This window comes from Protomyctophum bolini (genome assembly GCF_963924005.1).
Source record: "Protomyctophum bolini genome assembly, chromosome: 3".
Classification (NCBI taxonomy): domain Eukaryota; kingdom Metazoa; phylum Chordata; class Actinopteri; order Myctophiformes; family Myctophidae; genus Protomyctophum; species Protomyctophum bolini.
Genome location: NC_137864.1, coordinates 13,520,546 through 13,528,863, shown reverse-complemented (window position 1 = coordinate 13,528,863; position 8,318 = coordinate 13,520,546). Strand labels below are relative to the sequence as shown.

The 8,318-nt window shown below is 43.4% G+C and overlaps 1 pseudogene across 1 annotated transcript; it reads left to right on the top strand.

The window, feature by feature from the left end:
• Positions 1-1,847: 1,847 nt before the first annotated feature.
• LOC308312217 (syntaxin-4-like) lies at positions 1,848-7,693 on the top strand (annotated as a pseudogene). The gene is made up of 2 exons: positions 1,848-2,573; positions 7,668-7,693. The product of its transcript is annotated as a syntaxin-4-like (transcript).
• The last annotated feature ends 625 nt before the right edge of the window (positions 7,694-8,318 follow it).

Below are 8,318 nucleotides of genomic sequence, written 5' to 3'. Positions count from 1 at the left end.
GGAATAGAAACACTTGGGAGAGAAGTGGAAAAAGGGAGGTGATGCCCCCACTAGTGTACATGTCACTAATGCTGGCACTGCCACGTTCAAATGCCACTTGGATAGAGCGGCAGTTTTCTTTATTCAACGTGACATCCACAAATCCAGCTTTAGGCTGGCATAATCATTGTTGTTCCTTATTATAATGTCACCATAACCCACAAAAAGTCTACATTTTAAAAATGCATTTCTTCTACTATACTTAAACACATAATGGCCTATAGTTCACATCTGGAATGCATAGAACTGCATTGTTCTGTTGTTAAAACAATTCCCAGAGCTATATTCCTGCTTTGGTCAGCATAATTCATCATTGCAATGCATTTGGGCATTGCAATTTTTCCCAGACCAACTATATGAAGCGACAAATACTGTGTGTGGGGACACACACAAAAAACTGAAAAAACTATAGCCTCGCAATGATGAATTATGCTGACCCGACACTTGCGTTCCCTTCAGAATATAGGGACGCAAGGGTCCAAGTGGTTGAAAAACAAAGCTAAAAAGTCCCTATCACACAAAGATTTGGTGCCCCCAGTCCCCCCCCTTGCATGTTTCTCTGAGGACCCCCTCCCTGTTGAAGACCCCTGCTGTAGAGATTAAATCAACATGAGGTTCAGCTTGATAACCCGCTGACTGTGATGGAACACCCCCACGGCCATGCAGCAAAAACAGGCCAGAGACCCAGCAGTTTGTGTCAGAATATAGGGACTGGTTAAAAATAACGTACTAAACAATAAAAAGAGAAATATAATGTGTTTGACAATTAGCAAACAAACTTTGTTTTCAAGAGTAGAAAGCAGATAAAGACGATCTAAGAGACGAAGATTATCTAATCTGTTCTGTAAACAATTATTGTCTTACTGTCGGCAGTCTCAGCACTCAATAGCACTTTTCCTAATAAAGAAACTTCAATTATCATCACTAAAATCTGAATATACGGCCACATGAAAAGGAGACATTAAATTACACTTTACAAAGCAAACTATTGCTCAATACACAAGTGTGTGCTAGTCCCTCCACCACAGGAAGGGGACTTTATGTAAACTAGACTAACGATGGAAGTTGGAGATCCATGCCCCACCCGGCTATGCAATACCCGTTGTTCCACCCATCTGTCTGTGTCCCTTTTATGCCCATATATGGAGATTTCTGTATCTGTCTCTCTGTGTCCCTTTATTCCTATATATGGAGTTCTGTGTCAGGCATGCCCAAATATGGAGTTTTGTGATGTCAGAACAGGCCAGCTCCATATATGGAGCAGGGGTCCTGTCCAGGCTCCCGGGCAGAGGTTCTGGACAACTGGGGGTGTGAAACTTTGCGTGTGTCGATTTTGAAGTCGGTGGGGCGAACGGTTCTCGAGTTACGTGCATTACAGCCGTAAACACGTACGTACAGACAGACAGAGACATGGTGCACATACTTCTCTACTGGGTATAGACGGTATGAGGCATTTGCCCACTAGCCAGTGTTCTGACATCATTTGGCCGCATGGTTATGCTGATATTTCGCACTAAAGTGCTCGGATGGCAGTCAAGAGTCAATTATAACTGTATTTGGACAAGGCTGATCATATTAGATGATATTGCTATTGACAGGTCTTCGCTTTGTTAAAACATCACCACATGAACGAAGGGACTGGAGGACAGTTCACTAAAGGAAGGTTCTTGTGCTCCATGACCTCAAGCACCTGTTCCGTCTAAGGGGCATTATATTGTCAACTTGTACGTCAAATTCAGTCAATCAACATCCCCCGATTGTACTTTTCTAGGTCATTTAAATAACTTTGGAAAATGCGGGATCGGACAATGGAATTAGGACATCAGAATAGTGGGTGGCCAGATGAGGAGAATCAAGGACCCTCAACAGGGGGGAGTGGAGAGAAGGACAATGAAGCATTTTTTTAGGAAGTTACAGGAAATTCACACAGGCCTGGAGAGTCTCGGACCTTGAGAAGAAACAGAAAACGGTGCTGGGTGTATAGCACTGCCAGACGATAGCATGAAGAAAGAGCTCCAGACGCTACGAGAACAGATCAAAGCGACGGCTTGCGACATAAACATACTACGTATGATAGAACCCGAGAAGGGAAAGGATGACGGAAAATCTGCGTCCATAAACACGAGGATGCGGTGCACTCAGCACGGCGGCCTGTCCGGGCGATTTGTGTAGCTGATGCGCCACTGTAACAGCGTCCATGCTCAGTACAGAACCCACAACGTGGAGAGGATCAAGAGGCAGCTGAAGATCAACGTGACCGACGAGGAGCTGGAGAACGGGTGGACGGACGTCTTCACGCAGAACTTCTTGGGTGACGCCCAGGCCACCCGGCAGACGCTGAATGGCATCGAGTCGCGACACGACGAGATCCTGAAGCTGGAGCTGAGCATCAAAGACCTGCACCTCTTTATGCCAGTACGTTGACATGGAGGTGCAGGCGCAAGGTGAGAAGGTGAACAACATCGAAGCCAACGTCAACCAGTCGTCCATCCATGTGGAAGTGGCGAAGGAGGATGTAGGACATGCGGTTGAGAGTAAGAAGAGGAGATGCAGGAAACGTTTTTTGGCTCGTGGTGTGTCTTGCCATCCTCATAATTGTTCTAGTCGTCATCGTGGGTGCAAGGCGGGACATCTGACACAGGATGTTCCATGTAAATGTACTTTAGTGTATTACCCATTCAGTAATATGATATGGATGTCATATTGATCTGACTGATATACCCATATACTGTATATATGGACAGTGGTGGAAACTAATGTAACTTATATATTAAGTGCTTGTCACATAGTACTGATGAACAAATCTAAAAGGAACACATAACAACGTATAGACATCGTCTCATAATCAACAAATGACATCATGACATCATCACAACTATGTCATTGTCCATTTTTATTTTGTAGTCTCGCGTGGCCAGACTACCATTCCACAATCTCCGAATGCTATATAGAGTCTGGAACTGCACATCCTGAACGCTATCTACAAGATCACAGAAGCGGACACAACACCTTGCGAACTTGTAGGCTATTTTCTGGAACAGTCATGAAGTCGCGTGACAAAGTATAAATGGGCTAAAGGCACCGCCATCACCCATAAACCCGCTGCGGTGACGTGAAGAATATCTCCCCTGTGGATGGATACAGTATTTAATCGATGCTCTGCAAACGGTGGCTGCCATAATTCACATACTTAAATCCACAAAGGCACGCACACACGCACGTACACACGCACGCACGCACAAAAACACATTTATTATACACACTTACACAGACACTGGAGGCTGGCATTTCAAACTGTCAAGGCGAATGCTGTCACACTACATATCTTCATGAGTCTGTGTGTGCGTGCGTGTGTGCCTGCCTGCGTGCGTGCGTGTGTGTGCACGCGGCCTGTGCGTGTGTTACTGAATGCCCATGGCACATTACTATCATAATGGTGATATATTTCTATATAACAAATACTGTGCATTTCCTTCTAATCTGCACGTGCAGGCGCGCACAGATAGTACAGTATGCATGCACGCACGCATGCACGCACACAAGCCCCTCACCCCCAAGTGCACACACACATATACACACACTTATCAAATTAAATAAAGTCAGCGTTTTGCAGGCAGTGGGTTTGCGGGGAAATAAAACACCATGTCATTTAGTGGTGATGGGAGGATGGTAGGGGGCCTCTATAAATAGTCATTTCCTGCTTGGCTTTAATTAAGTGCGCTATACTGTCAGCTGTCACAGAACACAATTATGAACCAGATCCATTTAGCAAACTGACTGTCTCTCTATCTGTCTCTTTATCCCACTGATGATATTATGTCCTATATTGCAGTGGTAGTACAATTACTTAAGTATTATACGAAGTACAATTTTGAGGTATTTGTATTTTTGCTTGAGTATTTCCAATTTTCAATAGCTACTTTTACTTCTACTGCACTACATCTCAGATCCAAATATTGTACTTTTTCTCCAGTACATTTATTTGAAAACTTCAAATAAGTCTACTAGTTTGTAGATTTGGATTATTATTACAAATCATAGCCTACAGTAAGTAACCACTTCAGCAACATATACATTTCGGCCATTTGAAAAGAGCCGATCTACAAGCTCACAATGTGTCAAAATCTGCTATTTTAGAATAATTATTATACATTGAAAACTTGAAATGGCAGATTTATAAAATGCATAATGTATGCCAATACCTTTGTACTTTTACACAAGTACATTTTGAATTCCGGACTTTTACTTGTAACAGAGCTGCATTACATTGCAGTATTGATACTTTTACTTGAGTACTCGTTTTCCCTCCACTGCTATCGTGTCTCATGTAGACTAGATGTTGTGTGCAGAGTGTCCACCAGCCATCTGTCCTCCTCTTGGTCTGTCTGTCCGTCCATCTGTCCTCCTCTTGGTCTGTCTGTCCGTCCATCTGTCCTCCTCTTGGTCTGTCTGTCCGTCCATCTGTCCTCCTCTTGGTCTGTCTGTCCGTCCATCTGTCCTCCTCTTGGTCTGTCTGTCCGTCCATCTGTCCTCCTCTTGGTCTGTCTGTCCGTCCATCTGTCCTCCTCTTGGTCTGTCTGTCCGTCCATCTGTCCTCCTCTTGGTCTGTCTGTCCGTCCATCTGTCCTCCTCTTGGTCTGTCTGTCCGTCCATCTGTCCTCCTTTTGGTCTGTCTGTCTGTCCATCTGTCCTCCTCTTGGTCTGTCTGTCCGTCCATCTGTCCTCCTCTTGGTCTGTCTGTCCGTCCATCTGTCCTCCTCTTGGTCTGTCTGTCCGTCCATCTGTCCTCCTCTTGGTCTGTCTGTCCGTCCATCTGTCCTCCTCTTGGTCTGTCTGTCCGTCCATCTGTCCTCCTCTTGGTCTGTCTGTCCGTCCATCTGTCCTCCTTTTGGTCTGTCTGTCTGTCCATCTGTCCTCCTCTTGGTCTGTCTGTCCGTCCATCTGTCCTCCTCTTGGTCTGTCTGTCCGTCCATCTGTCCTCCTCTTGGTCTGTCTGTCCGTCCATCTGTCCTCCTTTTGGTCTGTCTGTCCGTCCATCTGTCCTCCTCTTGGTCTGTCTGTCCGTCCATCTGTCCTCCTTTTGGTCTGTCTGTCCGTCCATCTGTCCTCCTCTTGGTCTGTCTGTCCGTCCATCCATCTGGATCTGCACATCTGTTGTTCTCTATAGCTCTTTGTTCCTGTCCTTTTTTCATCTGCCTGTCACTGTGTGTTATTCTGCACTGCTTTCTTCCTGTCCTTCTTGTCTCCATGGTTGCATTTATATTACACATCTCTGCTGTCCGGAAGAAACCTCATAACTCGAAAATTTTTCAGGAAATTAAAAATATACATTTTTAAGGAGGTGAATAAAACCTTATATTTTTTTAAACAATGCAATGCTGCATCAAAGTTGGTGTTGTGACTTCAGATATTGCATTTTTGTTACTACTTTCCATTGGTTCAATATTTTCTAAACAACACACAGACGTAAAGGGTGTTCAATAGCACAGATTTATGAAATGAGTTATGAGGTTTCCTCCGGACAGCAGCGATATGCTCTGCATTAGTTTCTCTCTGCCTGCATGTCTTCTGTTTATCTCCTCTACTCTAGTTCATCCCTTTAAGCCTCTCAACTTGAATCTACTCTGTACACAAATATTGTATGTCTTGAAGGAGAGCTTCGCCCCAAACTCGTTTTCTTATCGTAAAATGAAGATGATAAATTGATAATCCATTGATAGCTGGAAAATTAGCACAAAAAAAAAGAAAACAAAAACTCCATTCTGAGCGTGCCTCAGCGTTTTAGCCGCACGGCCAGTCAAGCACTATAGATCTCTTCTTCACTCGCAATTATATTTCCATCTGTTGTTGTTGTTGTTGTTGTTGTTGGGAATAACTCCACAGAGTGTCGTGGCTCTATCGCTTCCTGCTTATGCTCCACGTCGGTTGACCAGTTTGAGACCGTTTCTGGGCAGGAACCCCTTTTGGTGTTTTAAGCATTATGTTATACTTTAGCTATTGAAAAATAGCAGATCTACAAGCTCATAGCGTGGCACTGAGTGCCGTACAAGCTTGTAGGGGGGGGGGGGGGGGGGGTCCCTGGAACAACATATTTTCAGATGGGGGGCCAAATACAGACAATTCTGGGGGTCCTTGACATGAAATAGTTTGAGAACCACTGACATATAGAAACATGAGGTTTTTTCAGAAAACTGTCAGGATTTAGAAGGCATTTGTAGAATCGTCCTCAGGTCAAAAGGGTTAAAGGTATAGGCGGTTTTGACCACCAACAGGGGTTCATACATACCGTACATTGAGATAAGATCCAAAATGGAAGCACGCACATCTCAAAACAAGTTGACGGGTGCTGAACAAAACAATATACATACAGAAATAATGTAGGATGTCCGCACACAGTTCTTAAGCTCCCAGTAGTATTTCATTAGGATTTAAAATCCTACTGGGAGCTTCAGAACGGTGTGTGGACATCCTACCTTCTTTCTAGTCTGTATACATTATCTTCAGAATTCAGTCAAAAAGAACGTGTCGTGTTGTGAGGAACTCTCCTTTAACTATAGTAACACTTTCTACGAAACCCATGTCTATTTTATGTTTTATAAACATGCTTACAGTATAATGCATGATTGGTTATAACACTGTATAATCATAGGTATAAGTAACCACTATTTTATACCCATAACGCTCATATAATAATAAGCATAACACATTATAACTTATTTTATAGTGACTTTGAGGGCTATTTGCGCGTATTAAGTATACCATGGCTGGTCTTATGACTTAACTTAAGACCTGGATACCTGTTGTTTTCCACTCAAAACAGCAAATAATAATGTCAAGTACATAATTATCATTCACAGACTTGTCCTTTGGCTGCACGGTCATAATTTCCATAGTTGTAATACATTCAATTATAATACACTATAATCACTATCATAATGAATTATGGTGTCGTTAAAAGTCACTATAAATGGGCATTGGGTGTTTTAAGTAAAGTGGGAAAAAACATTAAAACAACGAACGAATGCCACCAAAAACAGCATATAGCACTCAATGACCACTCACTGTTATAGTCACTGTTATAGTCACACACTCAATGACCACTCACTGTTATAGTCACTGTTATAGTCACTGTTATAGTCACACAGGTACTCAATGACCACTCACTGTTATAGTCACTGTTATAGTCACTGTTATAGTCAAACACTCAATGACCACTAACTGTTATAGTCACACAGGTACTCAATGACCACTCACTGTTATAGTCACTGTTATAGTCACTGTTATAGTCACACACTCAATGACCACTCACTGTTATAGTCACTGTTATAGTCACTGTTATAGTCACACAGGTACTCAATGACCACTCACTGTTATAGTCACTGTTATAGTCACACACTCAATGACCACTCACTGTTATAGTCACACATAGTCACTCAATGCATTATATCAGTGATTTTGATGCATTATAAGCAGAATGCACTATGATCCTTTCAAAACTTGTACAGGTGTGGGTGTCCAGTAATTAGCTAATTGACGGCCACCAAAACATGCAGCGCTGTCCGCTATACCGCCACCGTATATACTGAGCTCTATTTCTTTTTTAAACCTCTTCCGTTTCCGTTCCCCAGAAATCAGGAAGCGTAATCCTCCATAGCTAGGTCCGTTTTTAAAAACTGTATTTCTCTCCAGAAGCGTTAATATTGTAACCACGATGCAGCATAAAAATCAGAAATGAGCCGTTGACCAGCCACTCTGGGGGCAATCATAGAGTTCTATGACGTCACCGGATTTATCCTCTCATCCACTTGCATTGAGTTGCTCACCCAGCGCATGAGGCGTTCTTCCGGGTTGGAAACATTCTGGGATTGCAGTGCATTCTGGGATTGTTTATTGGCCGTATACGTGAACACGCTGGGCCATTGGATATAATTGAGTGTGTTCACGTATATGAAACATAGCGTTTGGATCATGGCACGTGAAAGCGTGCAATGCATAGTGCCTGGCCCATATGGGCCCATAGTGCAATACCACTTTCGGCCACCATGTCTTTTGCGCTTCAGTGTTTCCTCTCGGTGACGTTATATATATCTACTCCAAGGGGGCAATGGCCTTGAGAAGCGAGGCGTTGCAGTGCATTCTGTAAGTGTAGGATCAGGCAGCACTATGTGCTGAGAATGAGACAGAAACATTCTGTAAGTGTAGGATCAGGCAGCACTGTGTGCTGAGAATGAGACATTCTGTAAGTGTAGGATCAGGCAGCACTGTGTGCTGAGAATGAG